Source organism: Sorex fumeus, unplaced genomic scaffold (assembly GCF_029834395.1).
Source record: "Sorex fumeus unplaced genomic scaffold, SorFum_2.1 ptg000003l, whole genome shotgun sequence".
Taxonomy (NCBI): Eukaryota; Metazoa; Chordata; class Mammalia; order Eulipotyphla; family Soricidae; genus Sorex; species Sorex fumeus.
In genome coordinates this window covers 46,405,362-46,423,341 of record NW_026606060.1, presented here as the reverse complement: position 1 = coordinate 46,423,341, position 17,980 = coordinate 46,405,362, and the positions used below count along the sequence as shown (strand labels likewise).

At 40.8% G+C, this 17,980-nt stretch overlaps 1 protein-coding gene across 12 annotated transcripts in view; it reads left to right on the top strand.

The window, feature by feature from the left end:
- Positions 1 to 17,980, top strand: part of ANKS1B (ankyrin repeat and sterile alpha motif domain containing 1B) — a 1,250,258-nt gene that overhangs the window by 934,792 nt on the left and 297,486 nt on the right. The gene's annotated exons all lie outside the window — the stretch shown is intronic.

Below are 17,980 nucleotides of genomic sequence, written 5' to 3'. Positions count from 1 at the left end.
ATTGTCATGGCAGAGCCTGGCAAGCTACCCGTGGCGTATTCAATATGCCAAACACAGTAACAACAAGTCTCATGATGGAGACATTACTGGGCCCGCTCGAGCAAATCGATGAACAACGGGAGGACCATGACCGTGACCGTGAAATTTCTATTGTAGGTGGGCAATATTTTTCTTTCTTTGTAATGGTTGTTTGGGTGTAACATATGGGATTTACAGGTGTGCTTTTATTTTAAATCCATGCCTCTCTTGGTTTCAATCAGACTCCACTGTCATTGTCTTGTGAAGGTTTAACGTGAGGGCTTAGGAAAACTCTTAGGGTGTTTTGCACTATCAAAGAAAATCTTCCAAGTAATTTCTGGAGTTCCATTTTAGGAAGTTTTGTCAATTTAGAACGTAGATGCAGGATAGTAGAGGCCACCATTCTGATCTTTGCTCATAGTCACTGTAAAGTATTTGAAGGTGTGCCTTTTTTCAGCTTTCTGTCTATACCACATTTTCTCTCATCCTTAACTCTGTATATACAAGACATACTTAATGGATATATAGTATATAAATTCCTGTTAATTAGGCTGCAATAATATCAAATCTTATTTCCAGAGCTTATATACAATCATAAGTTGTCTGTTTTATTCAAATACTTGGCATTGATTTTCTATAAAAAATAGTCAACAGATATTGCCGTGTATTTAACCCCAAGGGTAAAATCTACTTAAATAATTTTGATACTGATATATTTTATTGAACTTTCTTTGATTTGTTGTGACTTAAATAATGAAAAATAGTAAAAGAAATAGAATGATTATATATATATTAGTCAGCATTTTTGGGGATCTTTTGAAAATGAGTAAAATGATATTTAAACTTTTTGAGAATTCTGAAGTTTTATGTTCTAACAACCGGGGTGAAGATTCATAAACTGAAATATAAAGCAAATGAATTCATGTTGATTCAAATTTTATCTGTTCTTGATGCCAGAGAGATAGTACAGTGAATAAAGTGCTTATCTTGAGTACGGCTAACCTAGCTTTAATCCCTCGCCTCCCATATGGTCCCCCAAGCACCACCAGGAATGATTCCTGAGTGCAGATCCAGGAGTAACCCCTGAGTATCACCAGGAATGACCCAAAAACAAATTTTTTAAAACTACTCTGTTCTACTATTTATATCACCTTTCCCCAAAGTTCAATCTCTCTTTACGTACTGCATATTATACTACTGGTATCATAAGCCATCGATGTTGTAGGTGATTATTAACCAACTCATACTTGCTTTTAAAAGTATATATTTAGGGTTGGAGAGATAGCACAATGGGTATGGCACTTGCCTTTCACATGGCTGGCTAGGTTTGATCCCTGGTATCCTATGTGGTTCCCCAAGCATGCCAGAAGTTATTCCTTAGTGCAGTCAGGAGTAACCACTGAGATCACTGGATGAGGCCCCCAAAAAACAAAACAAAAAAACATTTCTTTAAAGTAATCTTTTCTGAACTATATCATAAAATTACATTAAGTATATAAATTCTTGGCTCCTAAAATACTTTCTAGTACTCTTAGTTTTCATCTTCATCTCCTCACTTATTTCAGAAGATATTCATAGTCTGAATAAAAGTATCTGCTGAATTTTGTTCTTAGTCTATGTGGCAGTGAAACTAGATGAAACTGTCTTGTTTTTATAGTTGCAACAAGATACCCATTCTCCACTGAGAATGCAAACATACACAACTACTTCAGTTGTTGGTTAAACCTCCCATAAATCAGAATGAACATTCTTCAGTTGCTTTCTATACAATGATATTACTTAATATCTGTATGTTCTGAACAATATTGCTATCCATAGAAGAACAAATGTGAATACTGCGTGAATTCTGCACCTGACTGGTGTTAGCAGTAATCCCTCATGGGAAAAATGAATTTCAGTAGAATTCAATTTTAAATGTTACCACAGATGTAAGGATTTTTGGGGAAAAAAAAACTGTGTGTCTCTCAAAATACAAGCAGTTGAGTTTCCACTTAAAGGATGGTCATACACTCACTTATACTAGGGTACTAGCCTCCTACAAATCCATTTTCAGTCTGGTAGCCAGGCCTGAAGGATGCTACATCAACTTCAAGGCAGTACTGTCAGATGGCTAAGTTACTGCCAATCCACTGAAGCCAATGATCTATCAGCCTTGAGTTGAGACAGAAGCCTATTCTGGCTCTCTAAGGGTTTTTCTTTCACTACAACTTTTACTGTCAACTAATTTGTCTTTCATCTAGAGAGTAGAACCCCTGCCTATAACAAATTTAAGCATCATAGATTTTAGAGTTAGTGTGTTCGACCTTGAGGTCGAGGTATTCTTCCCTGCATCTAACACCAGACTCCTATGTTTTCCTTAAAGTAAACTTACAATATTTAAAGTTCCTGATGATGACTTTGTGAGCAGGTTCATAATCTTGAGGAAGTTTTACAAGTCACTTAATTCCATACAGATATGTATTGAGGATTTAAAAAAAATGATCTATACCTGTTGTAGACTCAGATATCAAAGTTTTTGTGCCCTCTTGGGTGATAAAATCTCATCCAAGATTGTGTAGGGTCATTTGTTTTTAAAATGAAAAATAATACAGGGTTTCTTCTTCTGACTTGCAAAATTTTTGAGTGTTTCTCATACTCAAGACTTCAATTCATCCCGGATAATAATGGAAGGTGTCTAAATATAAGGTGAATCCCTGGCATCCCATATGGTCCCCAAGCACTGCCAGGAGAAATTCCTGCATGAAGAGCCAGGAGTAATCCCTGAGCATCGCCATGTATGTCCCTAAACCAAAGAAAAATTGAAGATTAAAAGGTCATATGAAAAAATATAGAAGACAATCTATAAAATATCTGGTTTCAGTAATTCTATATAAATACCCATATTTTTATTTTGTTTTGTTTTTCTTTCCTAAGGGAATGTGTAGTCACTGTGATTGAGAGCAAAGCTCTTCAAGGAAATTCATATCCTGAATCTCGGTAACTAATGACTAGTTTAGGGAAACCAAGAGGCTCTAATAACTTGTTTTATGTAAAGTGAGAGGAGAACTTTTGACAGTGAGAATTACTTGTGGGGAGCAATAGAGCAGAGAATGAGGAGTCTTAGTACAGGTAGGATTATAGAAAAGTTCAGCATCACTAACTAGAAGTGTTTAATCCTCAAATTTTATCTGGTATTATGCTTGGTATTGAACAAATAGAAATACATTCTCGGGGCTGGAGCGATAGTACAGCAGGTAGGCTGTTTGCCTTGCATGTGGCCGACCCAGGTTCGATTCCCAGAATCCCATATGGTCCCCCCGAGGACCACTAGGAGTAATTCCTGAGCACAGAGTCAGGAGTAATGCCTGAGCATCGCCAGGTATGACACAAAAAGAAAAAAAAAAAGAAAGAAAGAAAAGAAAGAAATACATTCTCAATGAATATACTAAGTCAGTTAAGCGTATTTTCATAAGGCAATGAAAATTATACAAAGTTGTGACTTAAAAGGTACAGAGATATTTGAAAGTTTGGTCTTTCAGAATTTCCAGAGATCTTTTACTTGGTGGCATACATTACTGTTTTTGAACAACAAGGTTAATTGAATAGCCTTATAAGGGTTTGGGTCACATAGCTACCCAACTTAAAGGGTTGAGGGAGAGTAATGGAAATTTAAGTTTATGTCAGCATTGTCAGCAATGGAAATCAAGCATAGAGAAACATTTAAGACCTAAGGTATTTCTAGTTTTACAATGCTATGTATATGTCTAGACTTAGAAAATAAAGTACTTGTCTATAATTATTTCTTTCCTGCCCTAAGCTATGCTTTATATTAAAAAGCTGCTATTTTATAATTTATTCTGTTCTCTCCCTGTGTCTGCCACTATCAGTGTCCCTATTACTATCTCTATCAGTGTCCCAGTGATATTTTTACTTTGGGGTGGGGAGTGTTAAAACATGGGTATATTGGGGGACATTGTCAGCACCTTGTTCTTTCCGCAAATGCTACTTGGGAGAACATTTACTCCCCAAAGACTCATTCTAAGAATAAGAGATAGGCTAACTGAATAGAAGTACATCAAAAACATTTAACTAAAAAGGTTATGCAGGCCTTGCATATGGTATAACTACTACTGACAAACTCAACAGCTGCATGGGGAGGTAAAGAGAATATATATTTATATATATATGTATATATATATATAACAGAGAACATGTATGGGTATATATGAACTTTCTGTGAAATTACTCATTTTCTATATAGAGTAATGCAATTGTGGAAAATGTTAATTTTTTTCACCACCATGGCTAAGGATATTTTTAATGAATTTTATTTATCTGGTATTATGCTTGGTATTGAACAAATAGAAATACATTCTCGTGGCTGGAGCGATAGCACAGCGGGTAGGGCGTCTGCCTTGCACGCAGCCAACATGGCCGACCCGAGTTCGATTCCTCCACCCCTCTTGGAGAGCCCAGTAAGCTACCGAGAGTATTCGATATGCCAGACACAGTAACAACAAAGTCTCCAAAGGAGATGTTACTGGGCCTGCTCGAGCAAATCGACGATCAACGGGAAGGCCTTTTTCATTATCTTATTTGTGAATCTTGGTATAAAATGTCATTATTTTTTTCCTATAAACCTTACCATTATTTACCTAGAAAATAATCCTGAGGCTTATAAACCTACCAATACTGATAATAATAAAATCATTATGTGAGGCAGTTCAATCCCTGCACCAGGTGTACCCTTTAGCATCACTGAGTAGAACACCGGTGACTCCAAAGTACTGCCTGGTTTGTCTCCAAAATTACCTCAGGCCTAAGCAACCCACATTATTGGGCCTGAGCATGAAATCTTCTGGCCCCATTGTCTAAGTCTTTCCAAGAGTTACTTGAGACCCCTTACCCCACAAAGGTACTCATTGAAAGAACAAAAACTTTCTTAAATCTCTGCTTAAAAGTATTCTCTAACTACAGTACTTGGCTGTGTTTTAAATATATTTGGGTAGAAATAAATAAAAATAACTAAAGGTATCAATGTCTAAATATGTTCCACAAAAATCATTTTGATTTATTTTTGCAGCAGTAAATTGATTAAAAAAATTATTTTTCTCTTGTCTAATTACTGCTGAGCTATGCTTTGATCACTCTTTTGTTTAGGACTGTCAAACTTCTTTTTATTCCTATTGCAATGTTAGTTATTTAATTTTTACATTTTTGTAATAAGGAAATTTTGGCATAATCTCATCACCTGGAGATGTACTGAGAAGTTTTAAAAGGAAGCTTTCTAAATTTGTGCTAAAGCTATATAATATGAGACATTATTTTAAATGCTATAGAAATACAGTCCTATCAGCAGCAAATTTATCCTCATTACTTGTCTTAATGTTTTTATTTCACACTCAGCATTAGAAACTCATACTCCTAGCTATTCTAACCTCAGTGCTATCACTGATTTCTAAAGGTTTTTCTTGCATTTTGTATGTATGTATGAGCATGTATGTGTAAACCAACCAAAAAAAAAACCAGCAAATTCACAAATTGAAGGGGAGGAGAGGGAAAGATGAATATTTTAATTTCATCTCCAAACCAGTTATTTTAAGTAAAAGGTTATGCCTTCACTATAGGATATTAATAAATGAGAAACATTCATATTTCCACACCAGGGAGGCTACATCAGTCAACACTTCAAGTGTTAACCATTTAATCAAAGTCGAAAGCTTTAAATGCTGGGTATGAGTATTCAAGTGTAAAGCAAACCTCATCAATTATCTGTGGACTTAAGCATTTCATTTATAATCATATACAACAAACAAACAAACACTGTCCTCCCGTGTTCATAGATTTTCTCGAGCAGGCCCAGTAACGTCTGCATCGTGAGACTTGTTGTTACTGTGTTTGGCATATTGAATACTTCACAAGTAGCTTCCCAGGCTTTGCTGTGCAGGCAAGATACTCTCGGTAACTTGCTGGGCTCTCTGAGAGGGACAGAGGAATCAAACCCAGCTCGACCGAGCTGGCTGTATGCAAGGCAAATGCCCTACCGCTGTGATATCGCTCCAGCCCATAATCATATACAGTACAGCATAAATCTTCACAAGCCTTCAGGATAGTAGCCACACCTCAAGCCACAGACTCCCACTGCCCCCTCTCACAGCATCAAATTGCAAAGTCCTCTGAGGATTCTTACACCCAAGTTCTGGAAGAGGGGAGAATTTTTCTCTTACTCATATGACGATCATTTTCTATATCACTCTTCAGTGATTTCAGCCCTTTCACTCGTGGTTGTTGGTGATAGACTAAGACTTACTTTATTAATAGACTTCAAAGTCTTTATTGTATTATTTTTATTCTTTACAGCATGTTGTTTGCCACTCCACAGCCTTGACTTAAACTGAGGCAGGATTATGCCCCAATAATTCGCATTTAACACTAGAACTTATTAGAAGTAGGAGTGTAGCTTTTCTTTTACATTTTTAGTGAATTGGTATTCTTATTCTTACTGTGCTTCGGGGCCACTAATATGAAATAGACATCATTGAACTGATTGATATCAGCCTTAGTACAATATACATGCTCCACACACATTGAAAGCAAGTGGGCATTTTGACCTGAAGTCTTGAGCACTGAGCAGCAGCTTATATGGGAGAGGGAGGAGATAACTTCCCAAATATTTCTCAGAGGCTGGGGCCACTCCTGGTGATTGTTGGCCAACCTCGCTGGCGGTTCATAGCAAGGGCCTAAGAATGTGCTTTGCAGTCCCTGTGCTACTGGGGATTACTCTGGCGGGACTCAGCAGCCTCCACATCTGGCATCGCTCAGGGAACAATGTGGTGCCAGGATTTGAACCTGGATCAGCTGCATGGTAGGCATGCACCTTAATTCCTGCACTTTATCTCCTGTCCCGAATTATTTTTATATTTTAAATATTTATGTCGATTATTGCATGTTAGGGGCTGGAATGATAGTGCATTGGGTAGGGCATTTACCCTGCATGCGGCCGACCTGGGTTGGATTCCTCCATCCCTCTCGGAGAGCCCGGAAAGCTACAGAGAGTATCCTTTCCGGAAAGCAGAGCCTGGCAAGCTCCCCATGGCATATTCAATATGCCAAAAACAGTAACAACAAGTCTCACAATGGAGATGTTTCTGGTACTTGCTCGAGCAAATCGATGAACAGTGGAAGGACAGTGTTACAGTGCATTGCATGTCATTTATTCCATGATAGTGTTATTATTAACAAAATAAAAATGCCTTCAAAGGTTATCAAATGACGAAAATCACATGAACTTTGAAATTTACCAGTCCTAACTTTTACAAAGAATTAAAACCATAATTCTTAAAACCGTAAAACTGATTATTGCTCTTTATGATTTATCCCTGGGGGTGGGGGTGTTGTGAGAGAGATTGATTCATGCTCTGATTATCTACAGATTTCTACCTTATACAGCAAATTATTTTAATGGACATCTGTGGACCTTTGCCCACTCAGAACCGATTTTTTTTCCTGATAAAGATAAAAGCATTCCAAGTTTCTTGTGAAGAAACTACCATACCCATCCCTTGCCTGTTCTGTGCATGAGCATGTGACCCCGTTTAAGGCAACATCAGCCTTCCAGTTCTTGCCCCTCATCCCTATGGACTACAAAGCACTCATAATCTGGTCCAATACTGGGGCTGGAGAGATAGTACAGTGGGTAGGATGTTTACCTTGCCTATCCAGCTGACATCCCTGGCATCCCATATGGTCCCCTAAACATCACCAGGAGTAACTCCAAAGCATAACCAGTGTGGCCCCAAAACAAAACAAACACCTGGCCCAATATCAATTCTTCATCATTTGGGGATCTTATGCAAGTAAAAACATGGGGCCCTTTATTAAATTTATTAAAACTGTGAAGATAATGAACATTCAGCACAGCACAGATTGCTGTGAGGTGTAGGGCATGTGCAACTGCGGGGCTCCTACACCCATGAGGCCACCTCTGCTCTTTTTTCCCTTCTTGTCAGTTGAGTCCATCTGCTACCATTTCCCTTCCATCAAAGGCCTTCTGTAAACACTTTTAATAGTGCCTTTTCTTCCCAATCTAATTTGCATAGTCTTTTTTTTTTGTAACATTGGTTTACATGATGGCATAAGTTTCAGGGATACAATTTTATGCCTCTTCAAAATACACATCACACACCACATCCAGTATTGGTACTCCAGTAACCCCCCCAGAGTACCAATATACCTCCCACACAGCCCATTGTGCGCCCTCCCATTACCCCCTGTGGTTAACCTTAGTGCTATGGTCTGAGTCAAAGGTTTGTTTGCATTTTACTTTGATATTTTTTTTCTCTTGCTGTGTTTCTCTACACCTTCATTTAGTGATATCATCCAGTAATTGTTTGCATTTTTACAGTTTTTCTCTTGTTTTGTTTCTCTACACCAAAATTTAGTAATCTCATCTGGGACTTGTTTACACTTTTATTAAAGGTATTTTTGCCGGTTATAGAATTATATAGTTTATTTTTAAAATAGGCTGAAGCAAAAGCACAGCAGTAGGGAATTTGACTTGCGAAAAGCCAGCCTGGCCGAGCCGGGTTTGGTTCCTCCTCCCCTCTCGGAGAACCCGGCAAGCTACTGAGAGTATGTCACCTGCATGACAAAGCCTGGCAAGCTACCCATGATGTATTCAATATGCCAAACACAGTAACAACAAGTCTCAAAATGGAGACCTTACTAGGCCCACTCGAGCAAATCAATGAACAACAGGAGAACAGTGACAGTGACAGTGATTTTTAAAACATTGATCTACCTTCCTCTTGTCTACATTATCTCCAAAAACAAATCTGATGTTTTCTTTTTTTTTATTTTTTATTTTTATTTTTGGCTACCTTAAGAGAGTCATAGTTACTTCCACTGTTTACCCACACTTCATTGAATTTCTTCACTTTTACAGTCAGAGCACTGGGCAGAAATCATATCGGGTCAACACCCGCAGCGGGTCTTCGTGATAATTTGTTTTAATTAAACAGTCGGTTTCTCCTAGTCTGCACAAATTCTAGCAATTGAGGGGAGATGCCCCCCGAAACCGCAGTCCCCGGGGCAGTCCTGAAGAAGGGGGAGAGGATGAATTTTTTCGAACTCCGCACCAGGCTATTTTCACTAAGGGTGCCCCAGAGTGTGGTGGGTGAGAGCCCTCCCCACCCAAGGGACCAGCCCGCAGTCCAACCTCCACTACCCAACTGCCACGCTCCAGGCTACTTTCTGGACTGGGACACATCATAAGACACTTCCTACCCATTTTCCATAATTGCCACACCATATTTGATGGGGTTCAGACATTAGACAACAAGTCATAGAGAGAAATATATATACAGAAATAAATATATATATATATATCACTGTATCACTGTCATTCTTTTGTTCATTGATTTCCTCGAGCAGGCACCAGTAATGTCTCCTTCATCCTAGCCATGAGATTTTAGAAAGTGCCACATTCGAGGCTCTTTCAGGGTCAGGAGAATGAGACCCATCATTGTTACTGGTTTTTGACGTATTGAATATACCACGGGGAGTTTGCCAGACTCTGCCATGTGGGCAGGATACTTTCAGTAGCCTGCCAGGTTCTCCAGAATAAGAATTAGATAATGAGATGTTGCATGGCCGCTTCTGGGAGCTGGGTTTTATAGTCTCTAGGTCTTGGCCGTTGATGAGATTATATGGCGCCAGGGGCAGTTGGTGGGTGTAACGCCTACATACTAGAAGATGGGGGATCTGGGTGGAGAAGGCCCAGTCCCGATCCGAGCAGGCTTGGAGATCTAAGTTCCGGGTCCCGCACACCTGAGGTTCCTCTGCCGGTTCCTTCATCCGTGAGGTTCGTCCAAACATGTGGAGAGTGGTTTTAACCATGGCTGTATACATATAAACCTTTTGGAGAGCCCAGCAAGCTACCAAGAGTATCCGCTCACACTGGCAGAGCCTGGCAAGCTCCCTGTGTGGTATTCAATATGCCAAAAACAGTAATGATAACAGGTTTCATTCACCTGACCCTGAAAGAGCCTCCAATCATTGGGAAAGGTGAGTAAGGACAGGCTGCTAAAATCTCAGGGCTGGGAGGAATAGAGATGTTACTGGTGCCCGCTCAAGTAAATCGAGGAACAATGGGATGACAGTGATATAGTGATTTTTATTTTTGTTGTTCCTATACATACATAGCATGCATTCTTTTGCCCTTTAACTGCAGTTTGTTCATTTGTTTTAGCTCTTTGATTTTGGTGCTTGAATGACATGTTGCGGTGCCAAGGATCAAACTGGGGCTGGGCACATGCAAGGCATTTACCCCTGAACTCTCTTCCAGCCTCTCTGTAAAGTTCCTTAGATCAGGTCTTAGATATGAGGTCTTCATCAACTTTGAAACTTTTTTGATCATTAATCGTGTGTATGGTTTCTCATGAAATAATTTTAATTTCCCGTTCAACTGTTAAAAAACATTTTTACAAAAGTGATATATACAAAATTCATATATGTCACAAAGGTACAGCTGAATGTATTTTCACAAAACAACAGCACCCATGTTACTTGAACCCCAAACAAGAAACAGCAAACTACCAGTTCCCAAAAGATCTCGGCGATTTCTTTTAATCACCAGTCATCCATGCTCCCAAAGCAAAATAATTCCCCTTACAGCAGAGTTCAGTTTGCTTATCTTTGTAGAATGTGTTCTTGCACATAGCTACTTTGTATTTCATGTGGTTGTAAGACTATTAACATCATTGCTGTATTGATATAACTTTATTGATAGATAATTCACACTGTAACTCACCCATTTATTAGACACAATTCAATTATCTATCATATCCATAATAGTTGTGATTACAGATGATGATCTGTAATCATCACAATTATTTTTATTATGTTCAAAACTCATAACACAAAATTTTCCGTGTTAACTATTTTAAGTATACAGTATATTGAAGGGCTGGAGCGATAGCACAGCAGGTAGGGCGTTTGCCTTGCACGCAGCCAACATGGCCAACCCAAGTTCGATTCCTCCACCCCTCTCAGAGAGCCCGGCAAGCTACCGAGAGTATCTCACCCGCACGGCAAAGCCTGGCAAACTACCTGTGATGTATTTGATATGCCAAAAACAGTAACAACAAGTCTCACAATTGTTGTGCCCGCTTGAGCAAATCGATGAACAATGGGAGGACAGTGCTATAGTGCTACAGTATATTGAAATGTGTACATTGTTGTAGAAAAGGTCTCTGCTTTTTTTTATTATTCAAAACACTGAAAATCAATTTTTTTCCTCTCTCTGCAACCCCTTGTAATCAACATTTCTACTTTCTGTTTCTGCATAGCCCTTAGTATATTTCTTGTAGTACCTAAAAATGCTATTATTTATATCCAACACTGTATCTTTTATCTCAGGGGTTGTAGTTTCCATCTCCAAAGGTGAGGCGTAAACCTGTTTAAATTTTCTATTGTCTATATATTTTTTAATTTTTTTTATTTATTTAATTTATTTTTAAAATTTATTTATTGAATCACCGTGAGAACAGTTACAAAGCTTTCAGGCTTAAGTCTAGGTCATCACGACCATCCTGTTATTTGTTGGTTGCCTCGAGCAGACCCCAGTAACGTCTCCTTCATCCTAGCCCTGAGATTTTTTAAAAAGTGCCATATTCAAGGCTCTTTCTGAGTTAGGAGAATGAGACCCATCATTGTTACTGGTATTTGGCATATTGGGTACACCAGGGGGAGTTTGCCAGACTCTGCCATGTGGGCAGGTTACATTCGGTAGCCTGCCAGTTTGTCCAAAGTAATGAGGTAATAAGATGAATGAGAAGAATGAGGTAATAAGATGCTGGGAGAATCTTAAGAATGAGGTAATAAGATGTCTGGAGAATCTTAAGAATGAGGTAATAAGATGTCGGGAGCTGGGTTTTATAGTCTCTGAGTCTTGGCCGATGATGGGATTACACAGCGCCAGGGGGTCAGTTGGTGGGTGTGACCCCCGCCTACTGGAATTTGGAGGATCTGGGTGGAGGATGCTCAGCCCTGATCCGAGTAGGCTTGGAGATCTCAGTCCCGGGACCCCCATGCAAGTCTAGGTCATACAATGATCAAACACCCATCCCTTCACCAGTGCATATTTTCTACCACCAAGCACCCCGATATACCCCCCATCTCACCCCCTCCCCATGTCTGTGAGGCAGATAATTTCCACTTAACTCTCTCTACTTTGATTACATTCATTATTTCAACAAAAGATGCACCGTTACTATTTGGAATTTTACTCCAATACTCAGACCTGCTGAAAAGGCATCGTGAAATAATTTGTTTTCTATTGCTGGTTATGAAGACCATATGATGTCGATAGCGGCCGTGCGATTTTGGATTTCTGGTATTTTACTAATTAAGTCTGGGGGAATTTTTGCCAAAAGGCGCATAGTTCCAAGATTGGTTTGTGTGCCTTTGGGTCCATGGCCATGCCGGAGAGCCTCTCGTGGGGGACAACTTGTGGTCTCAGTGGGGCGGGAAGGACGTGCTGGTTCTGCCCCCCATCCCATGAGGCCACAGTTGCCCCACCGCCACCGCCTTATACCTGGCTATCCAATAAGCTCTGAGACAGGGGCCACTGTGCCGCTGGGCCGGGGTTGGGGGGAGGAGGGAGGCGAAGAGACAGACACCCTTTCCCTCCCAGGGCATGGGGCACAGCGCTGTAGTTTAATGCATAGTCCATTCACATTTCTGCCAAAAGCTGCTGGGTTCCAAATTAGGTCCGTGTGCTTCTGGGGCCATGGTCGTGCAGGTGTCTCTATTGTCTATATTTAATGCGCTTAATCTTTCCACTTGTTGAACATATGGGATGCGGCTTTTCCAATGTCCTTCTCTCTCACTCTAACATTTGTGTGAATTTCAGATTATTTTTTTTGTTTGATTTCCTTTCCTCCTCATTCTTCTTGGGTTGTCTGGTCATGCTTATTGCATGCTGGAAATTATAATTATTGACTATTGGATATTTTTGTCTGTAGAGCTTTGTTCTGGGACACAGAGGTGCTCCTTGGATACACTTTCTGGAGTTAATATTAGCATGTGCTTAGATAAAGCTACAGCATCACTTAGTCCATGGCTAATGTTTAAGCACTGTGGAGGTTACGATGCATCTGGCTACTCTACAAATGTTTTATGTCTTTTGAAAGTTCCCAGTCTGAATCGTTGCTACTATATGAATGCTGGTTCAACTCTGAGTACTAGTCACAACTTTTCAGGTGGCTTTTATCTTGTTCTAGATCATTTCCTTATCTGCATATACTGAGTAATGTTCTCTTCTGTCTAGCATTCTACCAAGAAACTGCTTGTCATTTCAGCTTGCCTTGATTCTCAACTCCTTTTTCTCCATGCAAAGAGCCTTCCAGGATCTTTCTGTGTTTCTCCTTCCTGCACTATTGAAATGGAAATTTTCAGCTAGTTTTTGGAGTCACTCTCATCCTGTTGTTCATCGATTTGCTCGAGTGGGCACAGTAACGTCTCCATTGGAGACTTTGTTGTTACTGTGATTGGCATATCGAATACATCACGGGTAGCTTGCCAGGCTCTGCCATTTGGGCGAGATACTCTCAGTAGCTTGCCGGGCTCTCCGAGAGGGGTGGAGGAATCTAACTCAAGTCGGCCATGTTGGCTGCATGTAAGGCAAACACCCTACCGCTGTGCTATTGCTCCAGCCCAGTTTTTGAAGTAGGTCTTTCAAAATCTATGTCCCATCCACAAAGTCTAGGACTCACACTGGTTCCACACTAGTCCTATCCCAAGAATCTCTGTGATCTGTCTCATGCTGCTAACGTTTGCTGCCTTTTGCCTTTTTGGTTTTACCTTTGTCTTGCAACCATTCATACATGTGTGAGAACTGCTGCTTATTTTGCTGGCCACAGGGCACAAGTGTTGGCTCAAAGAAGAAGTTACAGGTCCATGGAATGATAGTAAAGTGGGCATTTGCCTTGCACATGGCCAACCCAGGTTTGATCCCCAGCATCCCATATGGTCCCCTGAGCATCTCCAGGAGTAATTCCTGAGTGTAGAGCCAGGAGTAACCCCTGTGCATCACCAGGTGTGACCTGAAAAGCCAAAAAAAAGTAGTAATAAGTTACATATTCCATGCCGTCTTTGATGTCTAATTTATCTGCACCCTGCACTATTCCTGCTTCTTGCCTGCTTTCCCTTGTGAAGGCAGAATTTTAAATGGCCAATTGGGTTAAGTGGATTACCAGTGCGCCGCCCCCCCCGCACCTTTCTCCACTCCCTCCATAACACTATAACCTAGAAATTCCCTCAAGATGGTAACCCAGGGTTAAATGTTAGCCCACTTTATTTTTCATCTCTCAGGCATGAATGTTCTTCATTCCCTTATGCCTAATTGTCTTCGAAGCCAATGTTTCATGTATTTTGTCTAGACATTTAGTCCTTTCGTTATAAAAGTAAATCCAATCCTTGTTACTCCATCTTGACCAGAAGCCTAAAACCATACTAGTTATATGAATTCTCTAGGTACACTAGGGCCTCCTACCCAAATGTTGGAATCAGAACTATCCTGTCCTGTCCTGTCCTCCCGTTGTTCATCGATTTTTGCTCGAGTGGGCCCAGTAAGTCTCCATTTTGAGACTTGTTGTTACTGTGTTTGGCATATTGAATACCTAAAGGGTAGCTTGCCAGGCACATGGGGAAGATACTCTCGGTAGCTTGCCGGCTTCTCTGAGAGGGGCGGAGGAATCAAACCTGACTTGGCTGGGCTGGCTGTGTGCAAGGCAACCGCCCTACCACTGTGCTATCGCTCCAGCCCATGGAATCATCAGGGTTTGCCAGGGTTGATTTGGCTGATCTGGCTGACTAGGTGGGTGACCCCTTCCTCCCTCACTGCTTCATGTGCGTCCCGCCCGAAGCCGCGCACTCGGTCAAAGAGGACGACCTTCCCAGCATAGAGACAGACTGGCTTTCTGTCGAGGGTATACGAGTAGCTGCGCTCCCCTGCTAGAACCTCTAAGCAAGCTCTCAAGGAATCAGAACTATCAGCGGTAATATCTGGGCATCAGGGTGGCTCCCAGGTGGTTTTTATGTGCCACTGGAGTGAATAACCACTGCCACAATCAGTGGGGAGCCATTAAACAAATTTTTATCTGGGGACTTACCTGAGCAGAAGCAGTAACAGCATACAGATGCTCCAACCTGGAGAAGGAGCCTGGCTTTGGGGACGGAGGAGCTGAGTCAGCCGATTCTACATCACAACTAGCTCAGGCCAGCTAGCTCTGAATGGATCATGCATCACTGCAACAAAACCTGCCCACGTCCCTGGGACCTAAGGGTATGCCTAAATTGGAAATCCACAACGAGTTTTCTGTCATCATAATCCCTATGTGTGGGGAAGAGGATAAACTGTAGCTATTCAAAGGAAGGGGCAACTATCATCCATTTCAGAAATGCTTTTCAATAGGGGCTGAAGTAATTTCTTTTAAAAAAATTTTTATTAGTGAATCACCATGAGGTACAGTTACAGGCTTACAAACTTTCGTGCTTGCGTTTCAGTTATACAATGGTCAAGTATGCATCCCTCCACCAGTGCCCACTTCCCACCACCAATGGTCCCAGCATCCCTTCCACCACCCCACTTTGTACCCCCCACCCCACCCCACCCCGCCTCTGTGGCAGGGCATTCCCTTTTGCTCTCTCTTTTTGGGTGTTGTGGTTTGCAGTAGAGGTATTAAGTGGCCATCATGTTCAGTCTGTAGTCTGCTTAAGGACCAAAATCATTTCATTTTGACCCCTAAAAGGTTAACATTTGGTTATATGGAAATTTTACTCATGGTTTATAAAGGGGAGGAGTCTATTGGTTAATATCCAGCCAACTTCCAGAGCATGGAGGGCAGCTGGTCAGCTCCCTTGGGGTTTGCAATCACATTTAGTTGCATTTGCTCCTCTATCTTGGCACCCACCTGGTAGCCAGCGAGAGCCCTATCTGATGTGGAAAGTCTGAACTCTCGGAATAACCATGTGGTTTCTTTCCTTTCCCACTTCCAGTTCTAACTCCCTTTCTCCTACCCATCTTCACAGCCTCCCAGCCTGGGCAGTCACAAGACAGTCGATCGGTCCCTCTCTGCTCTCATCTTTTTCTTGGAATCAGGTCACCTAACTTCGAATCCTGTCTCTGCTATTGCATCTGTACCTTAAAACAGTCACCCGCAGGTGTTTCTCGTTGGTAAACAGACTATAATAACACCTAGCCTACAGGCTTAATTGGTTTCCTGTGAGACTAAATCTAATGAGAGCTGTTTCTTATATGTTCCTATCTTTTCTCTCCCTAGTTTATTGTTCTTTCACTACTTTGCCCCACAACAAAACTTCCAGCTCTACTCCCTTTCTCCTGTCCATCTTCACAGCCTCCCAGCCTGCTGGTCACAAACTATCATCTTTCCCATGACCCCTGACCAAACCCTAACTTCTTGACCGACTCAGCATCACTTCACTTCTGAAGTGGGTAAAAGTGAGAAGGACTATGAGTCTCTTGTTTTTTAGTGACCCTAGGATAAAGCTAAGAGTTTTCAACTACCCCCCACCCCCAACCTCAACTTGGGGCAGAATTGCTAGTGTCTTCCCTGCCCACTATATTGCTTCGGCCCTTAACACTCAGTTTTTGAGACTTCATTACCCAACTAAGCAAAGAAGAGTAAGGTTAGGGATGGGCTCATTCTCACTGATGATCCCCAAACTTCTATGCTTTCAGACTCTATTTCAAAGTTTCGGTTGGGTGGTCCTTAAGAGTGGGGAGTTTAGACAGCTCTTTGAAGTGGTTTGGTATTTCTTTTACAGTGAGATGAACCTTATAAATATATTTGTCATTGTCTGTGATGAAGTCTGTTGAATTTTTATGCTGTATTTTGCTCAGATTGCTAATGTGCTATGAGGCCGTATGTTTCTGTAAGAACCATTTTCTAAAGATATTTAGGGCAGAGCCTGTTGCTAAGGAGATTCATTTATGTTGCAGTTAAATAGGTAAATACAGAAAACTGGCTCCGAGCTTTGACGAGGGAATGATTCAAATGGATTATTCTGTTATGTTGTGGGGGAAAGGGAAAGGTCGTTTATGAAATTCAAATACAGAGGCCAGAGATAATACAGGGGTAAGGTGCTTGCCTTATGCAACTAACCAGGGTTCTATTCCTCTGCACCATATATGGTCTCCCTGAGCACCACCAGTATTGATCCCTGAGCACAGAGCCAGGAAGTAAGTCCTGAGCACCTCTGGGTGTGGCCCAATAATTTTTTAAAATTCAGATACAATGCTTTCATGCTATTCTGATAAAGAAATGCTTTGGGTTTTCTTGGGGAGATGTTCTGACATCAGTCAAAAAAGATAAGCCTCTTCCTTCTCTCTTAGATGAGAGGGGAAGCCAAAAAGAGTTTTGTTTTGTTTTCTGGGGAATAACTACTAAGAATTTTGAAACCTGACACATGAGCTGGCTTCGCAGAAACTGGAAATAAACACTTATCATATAATAATTATCCCAAAAGTTGGAATTGAAGATTACTGTTATTATCGGTCCATTATGAGGTAATTCAAAGCTGGAAGGAGAGATGGGGTTTGGTGGTTTTGTATCTTGGGATTTATCTCTGTTTTAAAGATGTTTGAGGTTGGGAGTTTAAGTTTATCAATGTGACTATCGATGTATTGCATTCAGGTGGATATCTATGTTCTTGGATTATTTTTGAATCCAAAGACTCTCTGTTCCTTAAGCTCAGAAGCATGTAAATTTCTTGCTGTGCAGATTTTATGTCTGAAGCCCTGCTGCCGCCTGGTGGTAGTATACCTGAAGTACAGCGCAAGTGCAAAATCTAAAGTTTCTTAAATACAGGAATTAGTTACAGAACAGAAATTGTTCTGTTCCAATTTATGTCAGTCCCTCTTTTTCTCATATTTATTTAATTAAATATGAGCTAGAAGATT